The sequence below is a fragment of the Agelaius tricolor genome, unplaced genomic scaffold, assembly GCF_023055355.1.
Source record: "Agelaius tricolor isolate 1412-34295 unplaced genomic scaffold, bAgeTri1.0.p SCAF_56, whole genome shotgun sequence".
In the NCBI taxonomy this organism is placed as follows: domain Eukaryota; kingdom Metazoa; phylum Chordata; class Aves; order Passeriformes; family Icteridae; genus Agelaius; species Agelaius tricolor.
This window is the reverse complement of record NW_027269316.1, coordinates 1,564,250-1,583,013: the sequence shown is the minus strand read 5'-3', so window position 1 is coordinate 1,583,013 and position 18,764 is coordinate 1,564,250. Positions and strand designations below refer to the sequence as shown.

Here is an 18,764-nt window from a genome sequence, read left to right as displayed (position 1 = left end):
ACCTTTCTGACCATTCACAGTCCATCCACTCCCAGCTCTCTGAGTTGCGGAGGTTAACCGGAAACCTACAGGTAGAATCGGGCTTTGGTATTGATGGATGGCTCAAATCTTTAGGCCTGGGATCATGGCTACGCTCTATTGTTAAGGCTGGCATTATAGTAGGCATTATAGCTTTGTTGGTAGTATTAGTTTTGTCTTGCTTTTGCATATGCTTACAAAATATGGTGCAAAGGATGATATCTGCTGCATTTAATCAAACATTGCTTGTGCAAAAAGAAAACAGGGGAATTGTGGAAGAATGGCTACGTGACAGGGGCCACGTTCTGGACCAAGAATCGAGAGGATGCAGCTAATCTGGGTCCCTGCACCTGCAAAACACTGTGTCCTTGAGCATAGCTGTGGTACAATAACAAGTAGTGAGAGAGACATGAGAAAAGAAAGATGTAACCCCTAAGGTATGAGGAAGAGCTGATATCGTAGTATAGCCAATAGATTGCTTAGCTTGCAGAATATGTATGAGCTTATTACTTGTTGTGCATAAAAGTCTGATGCTCTCTTCAATAAACGAAGCTTGCTAAACACTCATATTGAGAGTCCAAGTTTCCCTCACTGCGACACAGGGCAACAAGATAGCCATCAGGTTTTTGCATGGAGGGTTGTACAGGACCTTCAGTCAAAAGTAGATCAGTATGGTGTTAACTCTTTGCAGGTGATGCAAGTGAGTCGTGTTCTAAATGCTGATGTACTTGCACCTTATGATATTGTTCACCTTGCTACAATTCTGTTTCAGCCAGTGCAGTATGGTGTGTTTCAAGCTACCTGGAAACAAATGGTTGAAAGAGTAGCATTGGACAATATGCAGTTACCTCAGCACAATCCACGTCATGCTGTGGGAGTTGATGCCTTGCTGGGCAATGGACCGTTCTCTAACCTGGATTTGCAGGCAATATGAAAGTTCAAAGACAGATGCCTTGGAAATATTTGGGGTTGATAGTCACCAATACACAAATTATGCCTCAACCTGTAAAATTGGACATTGATATTAAAACCGCTGTTGACATACAGAAATTGGTTGGTGCAATAGGTTGACTTTGGCCATACTTGGGGATAACCAATCATCAGCTGCAACCTTTGTATGACTTACTTTCCGGGATAACTTCCTCTACCAATGAGAGACATTTGACTGCTGCAGCAAAAAAGGCTGTAGAAGAAATTGAATTGGCCTTGACATCTAAATTTGTTACCAGGATAGATGTTTCTGTTGGTGTGCAATTATTTATTTTGAGAGATGATGAAATACCATGTGGATTGTTGTGTCAATGGAATGATAAATGGGAAGATAAATTGCATATTTTGGAGTGGATATTTTTGTCTTTCAGGTCACGAAAAACAGCTCCAGGTCTGTACGAACTTTTTGCAGACATCATTATCAAAGGTTGCAGATGCTGCCATGAAATCTTAGGCCATGATCCTGTAACTATTATCATACTGGTACAACAATGGTATTTTGAGTGGTGTTTTCAAAACAATCATGAGCTGCAATCTGCTTTATCTTCCTTTACAGGTCAAATAGCATATCATTTACCTTCTCATCCTATTTTGAATTTCACTAAGAGGATTCCTTTTCAGGAGAAACAACTTTGCTCTTCTGTGCCAGTGGAAGGTGCAACAGTTTTTACAGATGGACCAGGAGGAACTGGAAAAGCTTCTGTAGCCTGGAAGAAAGATGACCGCCTGGAATATGAAGTAATGGTTCAACAAGGGTCTCCTCAGTTAATTGAACTTTGTGCCGTACTCTTGGCCTTTACCTAATTTCCTAGTTCCGTAAATATAGTTACTGACTCTGTTTATGTTACTAATTTAGTGAAGCAGTTGGATCAAGCTGTGTTGTATCATGTAAAGGAGAAACCATTATTTGTTATGTTGTTGAAATTGTGGACCATTATTCGTAATCGAAAGCATTCTTATTTTATTGTGCATATTCGTAGCCATACATCGCTACCTGGATTCTTTGTTGAAGGTAACACCTATGTGGATTCCCTTGTGGCTGCCTCAGCAGTAAAAACGGTGCCTAATGTGTTACAGCAAGCTGTTCTATCTCACCAATTTTTTCATCAGGGTGCTCAGGCACTACGGCAGCAATTTAAATTATCACATAGTGAAGCAAAGTCAATTATTTCTTCTTGCCCTGATTGTCATATGTCTCATGTTTCACAATATTACGGTACTAATCCTAGAGGCTTACTCCCTTTGCAAGAATGGCAAACAGATGCTACAGAAATGCCTGAATTTGGTCATCTAAAGTATGTTCACGTCACAATTGACACCTTTTCTCGTGCCATGGTTGCCTCAGCATTGGCAGGTGAAACAGCTCAGGATGTTATTCGTCATTTTTGGCACGCCTTCTCCATCTTAGGCGTTCCATCACATGTAAAGATAGATAACGGCCCGGCATATGTTTCAAAGAAATTGCAAATGTTTCTTCGTGCCTGGGGTGTTGATCATTCTACTGGTATCCCTCATGCTTCGACAGGCCAAGCAATTATTGAATGTGCTCATGGTGTGTTGAAGCACCAGGTACAAAAACAAAAAGGGGGAATGCAGGGGGAGTCACCTCAAGTGAGATTAGACAAAGCCGTCTATGTCTTAAACTTTTTGTGTCCTTTACCTGACTTACAGTGTCTCCTATATTCTACCATTTTTCATCTTTGAATTCAAAACAGCCAAACTTTAAGAAAGGTATTAAGGTATGGGTAAAAGATTTAATCACAGGAAAGTGGACTGGCTCATTGGAATTAGTAACATGGGGAAGAGGATATGCATGTGTTTTAACAGAAAATGGCCCTTGATGGGTCTCTGCCCATTGTGTTAAACCTTATTTGGAGTACACAGGAAAGGACAGGATGGGTGGTTCTACAGCGGAAGAAAAATGAGTAGGCAATTGCATTGGTTATTAGGTGGATGGAAGCATGGATCCTCAAGGAATGTGTGGTAAAGATGGTAATTCAAGACAGAGTAAAGGGATTTATAAGCTTACACTGAAAATCCAAAAGTTAAGTTAGTGGATGTTACTTTTGCTTCATTTCTTTGAATTCTCTTATAGAGAGGTTGGTAGTACTGAGAAATGTGTCTTGTACCATTTCCTTTTGCAAGGCACCGATGGTCCCAAAATAAGGGAATTTGATGCACCTAAGGGAGAAGTGTTGCCTTTGCATAGGGGTTGAATTAGTAGCTGAAGTCCACACTTTGAGCAACTAGGTTGATTGCCCATTATGATAGCAGCAACCAGTTCCAAGGTTAAGTGGATGCTACTTAGTTCTGAGTGGTGACTAGGCAGATGACTTGGTCTCTGACTCTGTGTGGGAGAAAGTTATTTGATTAGAAGTGAAGGTGTCATTCTGCTACGAACGTGTCATCTGGAAATTGAGAGGTCTGTAACCGTATTTGAAGATCTGTTTTTATGTGCTTTGTTTGTATATGAACCTTAAGATTGTGAGGGTGTGTGTTGTGGAGTTGGTAGAAGTTGGTTATCTGTAAGTGAATGAAGAATGGATCCTCCATCTGCTTGGATTTTTGCAAGGGCCCTGCAGAAGTCCTTAGCAGTTGTATTTGCGGGTAAAATACAAAAAGGGGGAATTATAGGAAAGACATTCTGTGCTGTTCTTGTGAACCAGAAAAGGCTTCCTGATGATAAGGAAAGCCCCATATTCCTCCCAAGGAAGACACCAAGGTTATCACCATGGAGACATGATGAAGGAGAGAAAGTAAAGAGATACGGACTCTAGCTGGCTCACAGAATGATGTGGCTCCTTGGTCACCCACTGAGAACTTTTTTTTCTTTCTTGTAACCACTGGGCAGTGAATGTGTATGTTAAGTGAATGTAAATATCTTGAAAGAGTATAAAAGCAACATGTTGCTATAATAAATCTCTCTTGCACCCTTTTGATGGAGCCATGGTACTTTTTGCTGTGTTGTGCTCTATAACAACAGTTCAGAGGGGTCATAACCAAGACAGCTGACCCAAACTGACCAAAGGGATATTCCATGCTGTATGATATTGAGCTCAGGAACAAAAGTTTTGTGAATTATTTCCTTTTTGTTTTGCTTGCATGAACACCTTTTGCTTTTCCTATTATACTGTAATTATCTTGATCTCTGAGTCATCTTGCCTTCCTTACTTCTGATTTCTCCCCATCTCATGTGTGAGGGAAATAAGCAGCTGACTGGATGGGTGTTTGGCTGTTGTCTGGAGTCAACTCACCACAGTTCTTTTTTGGCACTCAGCATGAAGTTTCAGATAACAGTTTTGATCTGACCGTGACATAACTGTTGTAGTTGTTAATTGTCAAGCTTCTGTGCTGATCATGGACTATGCTTTCTCTCCTGTTTATTAGACTTCAGGACATCTTAGTGACTGCTTTTGGCTCTTGTTTTTTGCTGTGCTACTTATTTCTTTATTTTGCTGTGCCTAGGAACTTTTTAGCTCAGACATAAAAGCTAAGGGAAAGAGGAGGAAGGGGGCCATTCGCTATTCTAAGTTTGCTTTCTGGAGAAACCACTGTGCATGCTGAAGCCCTACTTCCTGGGAAATATCTGAATATCGCTCACTGATGGGAAGTTGTCCTAGGTTACAATATAAAGATATATTCTATTCCTATCCTCAAGAGCTATTGAAACCAGGAGGGGCATTGTTTTTTCCTTATCTCCTGTTAATGGGCCCATCAATGCCTTGCCACATGACTCAGAAATAACTACCTCCAGGAGCCATTTCTGTTTAATGGACCCACCACATGATTTATAGAATGATAAAAGCCCATTGTGAGATGCTCCGCCCAGGGGGGAGGAGCTAAGCATCCCCACCTGGATATAATCTGGGGTTTTGGGACACAACAAGCAGTCTTTCTGCTGGATTCCCAGAGGAATGGCCATCTTTTCTTTTCCACTGGATTTTTAGAGGGAGACTATATCCTTCTACAGGATCACTGCTCCAACAGAACCACATCTGCCACTCCAGGAGGACTGCAGCCACCAATCCAACTGGACTGCTACCAACACCCAGACCAACAGGGTGTCAGGTTGTATTCTGATTTTGTCAGTGGTTTTTCTTTTGTATTATTGCATGTATTTTGGTTTTCTTTTTCCCTTTTCCTAATAAATAGTATTTCTGACTTGGAGTCTCTCACTGGTTTTACTTTCAAACCAGAACAGAAGTAGAGATTAATTTTTTCTTTTGCATGTGCAAACTTTTGCTTGTTTTTTTTTTCTTTGCTTTAGTAAACTGCCTTATCTCAACCTATGAGTTGTTTTCCATCTTTTTCTCTTCCCTGTCCCACTAGGAAGGAGAGTGATAGAGCAGCTTAGTGGACACCTGGCACCCAGCCAAGCTCAAACATCTATAATTTATCTGGTGGTGGGGAAGTCCCAAAGAAGTAGTGGGGAGAAATCCCTGGGAAAGTCCACAGAAAACAAAATCTCTTGGGCTTATATTCACTCAGGTTCAGGTGGGAATGCCCAGGTACCTCCCCTGGGACTGTTGCCAGATGAAAAATCATTTGCATCTGGTGAGTTAATGCAATGCTTATTCTTCAAAAGCCACTGGCCTATGGAACCACAGGATTATTCTGTAGGAAGAACTGGAAAGAAGCCAGCCGAGCTGTGCTTTTACCAGTTCACCAGGCAGTCAGGTATGACTTTCGGGTCACTGACTACCAGGGACCAGCAAAGAGACCTCCAGGACAGAACACATGCATAAAGGGGAGGGAACATATGTTAATGATTTTGGGGAAATGATTATCACATGTATGCCTAGTCCAGGAAAATCAGTGAAAATGTATGTAAAACATAGTATATAATCGGGAACTTTTTGGGTACTCAGCACGCACAGTATTTTGGAGGAGATATCCCCTTGTGCATCTGGCTGAATAAAGAATGCCTGCTTCTTAATGCTACATTAGTGTTAAGGAGTTTTTATTTTTACCAATTTTTAGTAACAATTTTGGCGACCCAGATGGGACTGATAGGAAAGATGGGTGCTAATGTCTTTACAAACAACTGGATGCGTGAGGGTCTTTAGGAGAGATGGGTGTTTATGCCTTTGAAATGGGTCTTAATGTCTCTACCAACCTCAAGATGCAAGTTTGTTACAGAACCCGGACAGTTTGATTGCAGTTTGAACTCCTGAATTTTAGGGTAATAGACAAATGTGTCTGTACAAAGTCTAGTGCAAAACCCAGATAGTTTGAACTTCTGAACTTTGGGGGAATGTCAGTGTTGAGTCAGAGATGACACAGAGTTGTATTAGAAGGCAAATGGTAAAAGCCTCATTTATTTGACCCTCTCCCTTTTTTATACCTTAGTTGCTACAGGTGGACCTGATTGGTCATTTAATCAATACATTTCACATGATTGGTTAATTAAGAAGACACCCTCTTTATGAGCAAAACAGTTTGTTACAAAACACCACCTGTGGATTGTTTGCATTTGATTATCATTATTTCTCTCCAGCTCCCTAAAGCCTCCCAGACCAACTCTTTGGAATGTTTATCTATCTTTCTCTTTCTCTGACCAGTCTGTTATATCTACAGGGGAAAATTATAGGTTCAAGGGGGGAATGTGAGGTAGGCAGTTTGGGAAAGCTGTACCTTCCTAGTACCTCAGCCAAGAGGGAAAGAAGAGGGCAACATGCAGCCAGGAGTTAAGGATAAAAGGAGGCTATATCCTCTGAAACCTCAAGAGAGAAACCCCACGGGCATATGCCCCAGAGGACTCTCTTCCTTTATTCGAATGAAGTTGCAGGACTCGTGTTTCCTTTATGAACCCTGGCTTTTCATAGTGTGATTTTCCCCACAGGACCCACTCCTGAATTTCAATGGATCTGAGGGATGTGGGACCTCCAGCTGACACTGAGGGATTCTTGGGGAGAACCTGCAAATCCCAGACTGAAGGAAATTGGAGCGAGACCACTGGTAAGATAAAGGCATTCTTTATTTTAAAGGTGTTAACCTGCCCATAAGATGCCACAAAAGCTTCACTGGGTTGGGTTTAAAGATACTTAAGGTGGGAACGGGGAAAGGTTAGATTCCCTTCTAGGAGCTCCTAAATGGTAATTGGTTTGGAATATCACATGGTTTAAATGGGGAGTGGTTCATCTAGGGAAAGGGGGGATTCTGAATAAATCCCCCCTAGGATGCATATTAAAGCATTGGGGAAAATTGTGGGACAACCCCCTCACTCAGAAACAATTGGTTGAATATTGTAATAATTGGTGGCTGAAGTATACATTGGCAATTTGTAAATAAAGGGGATACTGGAAAAGGAAGTATCCCCAGGCTGGGGAAAAGCGCATGGGAAACCTAAACCCAGCTCTTCAAACTATCAAACTTTAAGTGAAGATGAAGAATTCCCCTGAAGAGGACCAGGAGAATCATCCTCAGCTGAGCCCCTGGTTACATTATTGCTGGGGAATTAAAAGGTAAACTTTTTTATTTGATACAGGAGCAACTTATTCTGTATTGAATATGTGCAGAAGAAAGTTTAGCTTGGAACCTGTAAGCGTTGTGGGTGTGACAGGGAGGAAAAACAGGACTGTTTTTACAACCATTACCATTTAAATTAGGAAAACATTTGGGGACACATCAATTTTTATATATGCCTGAATGCCCAATCCCCTTGTTGGGGAAAATTGGATCCTTAAATAATTTTCCTGGATGGGGAAATACAAATTCAAAGACTTGAATCAAAAGCCATAGAGGCAAAGATTTTTATGTTACAGGAATCAAACGAGGTAGAAGAAATCACAGAGGAGGCAGAGAATGCTGTAACCTTGTTGGTACAGGCAACTGAGATGCCTGGATGATCAAAGATGGTCAAACTGGTGAGGATTACTCTCAAACCTGAAGCCAGACCTGTAAAGCAAATACAGTATTCTATTAAGTGGGAGGCAAGGAAAAAGTTGGAGAAGCTTATAAATATTTTTTTAATGTGGGTTATGGAAAGAGTGTGAGTCAGAATGTAACACACCAATAGTACCAGTTAAAAGAAAAATGGGGAATAGAGATTAGTACAAGATTTAAGGGCCATTAATAAAATAGTACCTGATATTCATCTAGTAGTAGCTAATTGTTACGTGGGGTCACTGTTCAGAGACAGGGATGACACAAACTCTCAGAAATCCACGCAACAACAGCAATGGTTTATTATGGAAGCTTGCTTATATAGGGGGTTTGAAACTCCTGGGTTTAAACCACTGATTGGTCTGGTTTTAACACTGCCCAGCTCTTTGACCAGTGAGATGTCTGCAGCTTAGGACGGAACATGATTGGGTGAAGTCCCTGTTTGGGTTTGAATGTATCCTATCATTGTTCACCCAGGCACCGGTTTATGGAACCGGGCTGGATTTCTTATTTATAGCCGAATTAATTGCCCAGCCACAGACCAGCTGTAACAATTCCCCTTTTCCTTTTTATTAAAAAATGCAAAATGTTCTCTGTTACCTTAACTGCAAGGGCTCTTTGCAGGTAGGATGACACAAATAGCATGAGTCTAATTTGAATGAGGCCTTCTATTTAATTTGACAAACCTAGCTTCCCTAGCTAGCGATGTGTTCCATGTACCACTGGAGTTGCAGCACTCACTTCCAAGAGCTGTTAGGCAAGATCACAATCCTTCAGGCTAACATGCCACAGGTTAACTACTTATAGTTTCAAGTTACAACTTAACTCTAAAAACAAGAAACCATTTAACCCTTAGAACTGTTAGAAAAAACCCAACTACCAGTGTCACGATCCGCTAGTACAAGCGGGAGTCACAATGGTTCGTTTTACCGATCTCAGAGTGCAAAAAGCAACACAGAGGGGATTTCAGTATTAATCAAAACAAATGCACCTTTTATTGAGTGCCCACAGCAAATGCGATAGAAGGATTTAGAAAGGAGATAAAGGATAGTGAGAGAGAGAAAGAGGGGAAAGGGTATAGCTACCAACAGAGAGACAAAATCCTCATGGTCCGGCCGATAGATCCATCTTGTCACGTTGGGGAGAATCTCAAAGTCTTGGTTAACTCAGGGGTCTATTATAGTCCTCCACCGAGGGGGGAACAGGTAAATAACAATGGAGAATTAGTCTGTAGAGAACAAGTACAGACAGTCCAGCTTGGGACCCATTGTTTCAGGACTGGTTTCTATGGGAAACCAGTCTTGGTCCAGCAAACACATCTGCAGGCAACACTTGGCAGACATCCTGCTTCAGTCAGGCCAGCGCCCCTGTGTTAGAATTGTAAGAGTCTCAGTCCTTGGTAGGGGGCTTCAATTCTCCATCCTTGACAGTGGTCGTGAGGCAGATGAGGAATCTTCCGTGGGGGGATCAACAGAGTTACCTCAGAAAGTTCATTTGGCCAAGAGGTGGGGAAATTCATGGGCTATTGTGATGAGTAGGGATCATGAAGCAGATCTAAGCATACAGAGCAAGCCACTAATTGCCAGTCCCTGCCCAAAGCAGTGTACTGTGGTGGCACAGCAAGCACACCTGCAAACAATCACTTGGCGAGCATCCACCCTCAACCAGGCCAGAAGTCCAGTCAGAGTCTTCAGGGTCTTAGTCTCTGTCCTTGCAATGATCGTGAAGGAAATGAGGGAAACTTCAGACTGTCTCTTACAACCAGACAATTTGTAAACAGAAAAAACAGTTTGTAAACAAATAAAGTCCTTATATGAACTTCAAGAGTGTCAGATTTCCATGAGGTAGGTAAACAAGTTGTTTCAATCACTGTTCCACACACGGCTCCACCCCGTCTGTTGAGGAGCTATCAGAGGGATGCTGCTTGTGGTTCTGGGCAGGACATAGGGCAGGACAGACACATCTGGCAGGTACCCAATGCCTTCCGGTGTCCGTTGAAACACACGCATATCCCCATCCACCAGTAATGAGATTCCATGGGCCTCTCCACTCCCCACCTATTGGTGATAAGGTCTCGCATCATTACCTTGGGTCTGGGCAACTGATCATCGACAAATGATTGTAGTGATAGAAAGTGATTTAAAATGACTGGGTTCTGGGACTTTTCTAATACTCTCAAATGATTTCATGTATAGATAGCTTTAGCTATCCTGCTCTGTGGGAATTCACCACACATCCCTCCCTTTTGTTTTTCAAGTTTGCATTTTAAAGTGCCATGTGCTCTTTCCACGATGGCTTGTCCTGTTGCTAATTTGGGAATACCAGTGTGGTATGACACACCCCAGAGCTGTAGGAAATGTCTTGTTTTCTGTGAAATGTAAGCAGGACCATTGTCTGTTTTGATGGTACAGGGGATACCTAAAGCAGCAAAGGTGGAGTGCCAATGTGCAATGGCATCCTGACCTTTTTCTCCTGTGTGTACTGTAATCCTTATTGCTGATGAAAAAGTATCAATGGATAAATGTACATATTTTAGACATCTGAATTCAGGGATGTGAGTGACATCAGTTTGCCAGACTTGCAAAGCACGCAGTCCACGAGGGTTTACCCCCATCTGCAGTGGTGCAGTGTGGCCTTGGCAGTCAGCACAGGTGCTAACAATATTACGAGCCTTTGTGTTTGACAGCTGGAACTGCTGTTGTAAGGCCTGAACACCTTGGTGGAAGAAATCATGTGATGCCCTTTGCTTGTGCCAGCATATCTGGCTGCGGTGCTGTCCAGGCAGGGCCAGCTAGCTTATCTGCTTGAGCATTGCCCTCTGTAATGAAACCTGGTAAATTTGTGTGACTTCTGATGTGTAATATATAATAGGGGCAAGTTCTGGCTTGGATGGTATGGCACAGAGTTTTTAGTAAGTCAAGTAGTTTTATATTGTCAATTTCCTTTAGTGATGCATGATCTAATGTCTGTGTGATATCAGCAACATAGGCAGAATCAGTCACATCATTTAGAGGAATGTGGGGAAAACGTTGGAATGCCATAGCTACAGCCCATAGCTCTACTAATTGATCCACTCTGATATCCCTCCAACATTTGCCACTCACCTTCCTCGTTCCATGTTACAATGGCCTTTCCTCTTTTCCCAGAGCTGTCAGTAAACACTGTAACACCTTCTAAGGTTGTTTGGCTATTTAGAGGTTTTAGAGATAGTGCAGTTTCCCCACTTCAGCAATCTATGGTTTGGTAAATGGCAAGTGATTTCTCCAGAAAACTTTTGCAAAGCACTTTGCAAGGTGGTACAATTAGCAAAACACCATTCAAACTACTCTTATGTCACAGGAATAATAATTTGTGAAGGATCTCTAGCATTCAATTGTAAACACCTGTGACGACATTTGATAATTAATTGTGCAATTAGCTCAAACACTGTGGGTGCCGTCTTTCTTGGTTGGTGAGGTAAAAACATGCGCTCTAGAATGGGCAAAGGGTCAGGCCAGTGTGTATTCCACTGTATAATAGTACCAGTAGGATAAAAATTAACAATGAGAATAAATACAGTGATACACACCTCTGGGCATATCTGGTGGACTTGTCTGTTTGTGATAGCTTGCTCTACTATTTCCAGAGCAGCTTTTGCCTCTGGGGTTAATTTTCTGGGGGAAGTTAACTCAGGATCACCTTTTAAGAGGTCAAATAAAGGTGTTAATTGTGAGTTGGTCAATCCTAGGTAAGGTCTGATGTCGGGTTCAGCTGTCTGTCTCTGCCCCGACACGGGTAGGGTGGTTCTTGGGTGGCACGCGTTTCAAAGGACGAGTCTGGACTCTTCAGCTTTTCGATCTTCAGATTGTTTATTGTTTCTTATCTACAAAATTTTCTGTCTGCCCAACAGAGGTCTGATCTGCAAGGCAGCCAAGGGCACTCGTGACCACCCACGAGGCGGTCATGTCTTTTTATACTAAAATCTACGTACATGATATTTACCTTTATTTTCCAATACTTTTCACCCATGTTGGCAAGTGCACCTTCACCATAAACCAATCCCCAAGTGCCAACATCACCACAGGAGATGGAAGACAAGAAGAAGAAAGAAGAAGGACGAGATACGCCCTGATCCCTCCATCTTGTCTCCATAACCCCCCTGTACCAAAAACCTTAAAGTTTACATTTCACTCTCTAAATGTGTCCCTTTTACACCTTTCACTCTAAAGTGATTCTCATGTCCTCAAATTGCTGTCACTTCTGTGGATGGATCAAAATCAAGCCACCAAGCACTCTTGGCAACATTCCAGGATTTCCGAGACCCCCAAGGGTTCTCCTGGCATCTCTGGACATCGGGAACGATGTGCTGAGTTCCCACAGTCTGACCCAGTTGATGGTACCCAAAAGTTTTGTGCATCCTTTAGTGTTTGGATTTTGGTTGAGAGTTGGATTGCTTGTGGCTTTATAGTCTGACCCATAATTTTGAGTCCAAGTGATAGTATAGGGATAAAATGTTTCTAAAATCATGGAATATTCAGGGGAGTTAGTAAAGGAAGGATAGGCCTGGTAGGCCCTGGGAAAATGTTAGGCTGCACCTGTATAATCATTTAATGACTATGATAAATGATATGATTGTTAGGTGTGATGATTGTTTGGTAATTGGATATAATTATTGTTTAATCATAACAAGAATCATGAGAAACGATGTTGGGGGGGTTTGATGGAAATTACAAAAATCCATGCTTGGATTAAATCAATGTATACATTAGAACAATATAAGTTTAATAATTATTATGTAGTTATATAACAATAGGGGTATAAAAACATGTTCATCCTGAACCCATGTCGTAGTCAGATTTGGGTCTGTACCCCTGACACCCAGAGCTCTTCAATAAAAGTGCCTACATATAATCATTCTGTGATTATGTGTTCCTGAACGCTAACACAAGGTACTTCCAAGGTTGCTGCTGTACCTTTTCTGGTGCTACTTGCAGCCTAAATGTTTTTAATGCTTGCAACAGGCTTGGCCGAATCTGTGAGAGTTCCTTTTTTGTTTGGGTTGCTGTCAAAATGTTGTCCATGTAATGATAACAGTACGCCCCTGGAAATTGTTCAGTCACTGATGAGAGTGCCGGTGCAACGTACTATTGACAGATTGTCAGACTGTTTTCCATGCTTTGGGGAAGGACTCTCAATTGATAACACTCAACTGGTGCCACGTTATTAATGGAAGGTACTGTAAAAGCAAATTTTGGGGTATTGTCTGGGTGCAATGGAATAGTGAAAAAACAATCTTTCAGGTCCACAATAAGGATGTCCCAGGAGGGAGGTATCATTGTAGGAGAAGGTATACCAGGCTGCAATGTGCCCATGCTGTCCATCACAGAGTTAATTTTTCTCAGGTCATGGAGTAACCTCCACTTACCAGATTTCTTTTTTATAACAAATACTGGGGTGTTCCAAGGGCTCATAGATGGCTCTATGTGTCCTTGAACCAGTTCTTCCTGTACCAAAGACTTAAGGACGTGTAACTTCTCTTTCTCGAGGGGCCACTGTGGTACCCACACTGAGCCATTTTAGAGCTAATGTGGGATAGTGTATGCCCTCTAATACAGTGGCCCCTGTTAAAAATCTGTCCCCACCCAGACTTCCCATGCAGACAAAACCTCCCTCCCCCACAGGTTCAGTGGTGCAGCAGTGATGTAAGGCCAGATTGTAACTGTTTGGCCCTCAGGATTTTTGATCAACACAGGATTGCTGCTCAAGCAGCTCTGTGTGGTCCCTCCGAAGCCAGCAACAGCAGATCCCGCAGGTGTAGTACGCCACAATGAAGGCCACATGTTGGTAGAGATGATAGTGGCATCTGCCCCTGCGTGAATCATCCCACTTACCTCTATCTGCAAAGGCTTTGCTTTAGGCATCATAACAATACAAACTATGTTAGGTCTTTGATCTCCTACTACCTCAGTCCAGTTCACCTGGGGCTGTCCTGTTGCTCTGAAGCCTTGATCTCCTCGCTCCCTAGAATCTGTTTTGGGGACAAAAGACTTAAAAGGGATAAGTTGAGTAATTCTGTTTTTTTCAGGGATAGTCATGGGTGGAGTAGGGGTGGAAACCATTGCATGTATTTGTCCAGTAAAATCTGCATCAACAACACCAGGGTGCACAATGATACCTTGAATTGTGGCACTGGACCTTCCAATTAACAGTGCACTCAATCCTTTCCCAATAGGCCCCTGAGCCTTGAGAGGGACCTTATGTACTACTGAGGAGTTTATGGTTCCTGGGACTGAGGTGGAAACATCCATGCCAGCTGAGTCTCTTGTTCTTGCTGTGAGTTGGTCACACAGGTTTGTACTGGGGGGTGGGAAATTACTTGTGTCATCATGCATTTCCCTTTTGTGCTTGGTTTCCTGTTTCCCTGGTTCTTGAGACATTAACCATTAACATGAAATTTGGACCTGCATACCTTGGTTGCATGTCTGATCCTGCCACATCGGTTGCAACTTTCATTTGCTCCCTTCTGTCCTTGAAGCATCCCCTGTGGAAAGGACTTTTAGGGACAGTTTACATTCAGGTGGCCTTGTTGTCCACATTTGTAGCAATGAGGTGTTACCTTTATAGCAGCTCCTATAGACTCTGCTAACATGGTCATGTTATGAGAATTAGATCCAACCTTAGCACAGGCATTTATCAATTCATTTAGTGATGGATTTTCATTAGGGAGCAGTTCTATAACCTTTCAGCAGTCCTCATTGGCATTGTCCTTTGCTAACTGTAAAATTAGATGACTTCTGACCTCAACATTAAAATTTGTTTTTCCATAGCATCTTATTATCTCTCTATAAACTCTACATACGGTTCTTCAACTCCTTGTCCAATTTCAGAATATGTTTGGGTTGGTTTTGCCATATTAGTTACTTTAAACAGTACCTGCAGTCCCAATTCCTTCACCTGTGCTAGTATTAATGGATGTAGCCTGGCCTGGAGTCTTCGATCTCCTGCTGGCTGTAGACCTAGAAGTTGAGGGACCCCTGCCTCATAACATGGGTCCTCTCACGGAACCTTTAGATTTTTTAACTCCTGTTTTTTAGCACTGCTTTTCCATGCAGATTTGAACACCATATATTGAACTGTTGTAAACATTAATTTTGCTAGTTGCTTTATATCAAAGGGAGTTACTTCCTCAGTGGTTAGGAATCGTAGCATGTTAGCAACGGCAGTGGAACCTAAACTGTGTTTGGCCACAAGCTGACGCAGTTTGGAGAGAACTGGCCATTGAAAAGGAGTATACTTGTCAGAAGTCGTTCCGTTGCCTCTTATTACTGGACAAACTCCCAGTGTCCCATCCTCAGGCTCCCAGCCCCCCCGACATGGGTACATCAATGAGTTCTGCCCCCTCATAGTCCCCAGTCACAATAGCTGCAAGCCTTACCTTTTGCCAGACACTCACAGAATCAGGCAGAGCTGTTGGCAACAAAGCGACAGCGGTGTTATCGCGGTGTTCTGCAGGGGGACAATGGCTCTGGCTTTCTCTGCTGGTATCCCTTGTGTCCCTTGTCAGTATATAGTCCAAGGAAAATTCCAACTCTGGCAGGGGCGGAGTGCTTGGGACAGGGAAGCCGCTTCCGGGTATTACATCTCCAGGAGCTCCTGGTGATGCATTTCCTGGACCCGCGCATGGAGACTGGGTCAGAGGTGCAGCCACGCCCCCTGGGGGCTGGGTCACGTGGCTGAGTTGCGCAATCTAGCATGCTGCCTGCGTGGCCACCAGCAGCCACTGCAGCATGTGGAATGTGTGGGTTCCCTCCGTTTGCTGGATTTTTACCCCTTTCTGGGGCTGTGCCACTGGCCAGGGCACTGCCTGTGCACACCGAGATAACGGCACTGCGTGGGCTCTCACCACCCACCGGGATTTGGCTGTCCCTCCCGGCTCCACCATGCGTCTAGGCTGTTGCATAATTTTGCACGTGGTGCCCATTCAGCACCGCACAGCACAGCGCGTCCGCTTCTCCTGGCACCCAGTCCTCACCACGTATCTCAGTTTTTATGTGCATTATTAAGTTCAGTATAAGCTTCCAAGGTCTTAGGATTTTAACTGCGCTTTTGTCGCCTTTGCAAGCTGCATCCATTATATATTTACCAGTTTGCATCCAAGTATGTATATCTAATGCAGTCTCTTTGGTAGGTTCTAACCCCCAATTTTTAATCCATATTATCAGATCTTGTAAAGTCTCTTCTTCATAATCTATATCTCATTCCCTTAGAAAATTGGTCCATACCTGCATTGCTGAGTGTTCCTCCAAGCAGATGGATCATCCCATGTTTTCAGTGGAGTTTTTCTTCTATTTTAAAGGGGTATATACAAAGGAATCCGGATTTGAACAGCTTTTTTACTGTAGGACAGCTCTGCACATTGTGTGTTCTGGACAGCTCTGCCTGCATGTCTTTTGATTATTTCTTCAGCTTTTTTGCTGTTTTTTTTCCTATGGCTTTGCCAGCTCACTGGCCTGTCTTCCCCTATTCTGCCCACAGGAAATGGCTGAGTGGGGTCACTTTGCGGGTCACCACGTGTTACATGGGGTTGGTGGTCAGAGATAGGGATGACACAAACTCTCAGAAATCCATGCAACAACAACAATAATTTATTATGGAAGCTTGCTTATATAGGGGGTTTGAAACTCCTGGGTTTAAACCATGGATTGGTCTTGTTTTAACACTGCCCAGCTCTTTGACCAGTGAGATGTCTGCAGCTTAGGACGGAACATGATTGGGTGAAGTTCCTGTTTGGGTTTGAATCTATCCTATCATTGTTCACCCAGGGACCGGTTTATGGAACCGGGCTGGATTTCTTATTTATAGCCAAATTAATTGCCCAGACACAGACCAGCTGTGACAGCTAATCCATATACACTCTTAACAGCACTGAAAGGGAAATACAATTGGTTCACAGTGCTCAATCTTAAGGATGCCTTTTCCTTGTCTTGGTTTAAAAGACAAATGTCTGCCAAGGAAGGTAGGAACCTTCTTGGAATGGAAAGATTACCCTCTCCCTCCAAATTATCATAACATCAAAATTATGGGGCTTCCAGGCAAAAATATGGAAAAAGGGATAACAGTTCTTTACTAGCAAATATATATATATATATATATATATATATATATATATATAAAACAGGACAAACAATAAACAACTAAAAACCCCAATAAGAAGTTTCCCCACCTGTTAAACACCACTTTCCCCTTTGGTGTAGTTATGACCACAACCAGCAGCGGAGTGATGGCTGGGGTGACCTGCTTGAAGCCAGCAGAGGGCGCTAGCAGACACCAGTGAGGCAGGGTAGGTGATGATGTTGGAGAAAGGGTTCTGGTGGGGGATAGTCCTGGTCTTAGGCAGCAGTCCACCCATTGGCTCTGAGCTCCTGAGCAGCAGGGAAGCAGGGAAGAGCAAGCAGGCTTGCAGTGCCGAGACTGTGGCATATTGAAATCCTGGCGCCTAACACACAAAAGCAGCTGTGGACACCACACCACAGGAAGGCGTCTGGTGGGGGATGGTCCTGGTCTCAGGCAGCACCCCACATGTTGGCTCTAGGCTCCCGAGGGGCAGGGAAGCAATCAGGCAGGTTTTGGTTGCAGTGCCAAAAACCACAGGGCAACAGTATCCCAGGCCAGATACACTCACTGTCACCCACGTGGCAGCCCTCCTCGATCACCAAACTGGAAGAGAGGGGCAGTCCTGGCCCCACCCCCTGCAGGATCCCAGGCTGAACTTAAACTTACACCTCCCACCATATCACCATATCCCCCAAGCCGCAGGGATCTGGAACCGGGGGGGGGGAGTGGAACAGTGACAATTCCTGACACAAATGACCATGGGATATCCCCAGCACCATGAGCCACCCCTGAAGACACTCATCTTGACCCAGATAGAAATTGTTTGCTTTTGAGTGGAAGAATCTGAACACTGGGGCAGAAGGCACGGCTGACATGGACTGTGCTACCCCAGGGCTTCAAAGTAGCCCCACTATATTTGGCAATCAGTTGACAAAAGAAATTGAAAAGTTGGGAAAAAAAAAAATCTGGACAGAACTTTGCTATAATGTGTAGATGATATTCTGCCAGCAACCAAGACTGAAAGGAATTGCCTTGATGCTACTGTAAATTTGTTAAATTTCTTGGGATAATCTGGATACAGGGTGTCAAAGAAAATGGCAAAAAATAGGCAAAAAAACAGTAATAGATATTGGGTTTGAGATCTTGCAGGGAAAATGAAACTTGGGAAGCAACAAAAAACAAGCCATTTGCCAGGTTCCAGAGCCAAGGACTACAAGCCTTCTTAGGTATAGCTGGATGGTGGCGGTTCTGGATTACCAGTTATGGGGTACTGGCAGAACACTTGTATGGTCCTCCACCAAAAAATATGTGGTATGGACTCCTGAGAGTCAGAGGCCCTTTAAGCCCTTGAAAGAGTCTTAATGCCAACCCCTGCACTGGGACTTCCACACTTAACAAAAGTATTTGAGTTATTTGTGCATGGAAGAATGCACATGGCACTAGGGGTATTGGCACAGCATTTGGGGTCATGGAAGCAGCCTGTGAGGTACAAGTAAAGAATGACCCGGATGCTTGAGAGTGGTATGTTATGAATGGAGTGAGAACTTAGAAAAGTTCTGCCTTTGACACAGATTTCTGGCAGTAGCTCTGTTTCAGGCAGCCTGCACCCCAAATGTCTCTCATTCACAAGTTCTTAATAATGGCTGATTAAGTCTATTATAAAATGAATTATTTATTGACTAGACACAAGATTAACAGACAGAAGACTAAATAGACTTACTTAGTATACAGGATAACACAAAAAGAACTAGTAGATAAAAATACAGTGCACGATAAAA

The 18,764-nt window shown here is 43.1% G+C and overlaps 1 long non-coding RNA gene across 2 annotated transcripts; it reads right to left on the bottom strand.

Annotated features, from left to right (window-relative positions):
* Window positions 1-6,967: 6,967 nt before the first annotated feature.
* Window positions 6,968-15,491, bottom strand: LOC139604877 (uncharacterized). 2 transcript variants are annotated; one of them, XR_011684137.1, is made up of 3 exons: window positions 15,308-15,491; window positions 8,979-9,950; window positions 6,968-7,905 (listed from the first exon to the last, which is right to left on the bottom strand). It is a non-coding gene; the product is annotated as an uncharacterized lncRNA (long non-coding RNA). The 2 variants fall into 2 exon arrangements; XR_011684136.1 differs by lacking the exon at window positions 6,968-7,905 and having other exon boundaries at window positions 8,866-9,950.
* Window positions 15,492-18,764: the final 3,273 nt, after the last annotated feature.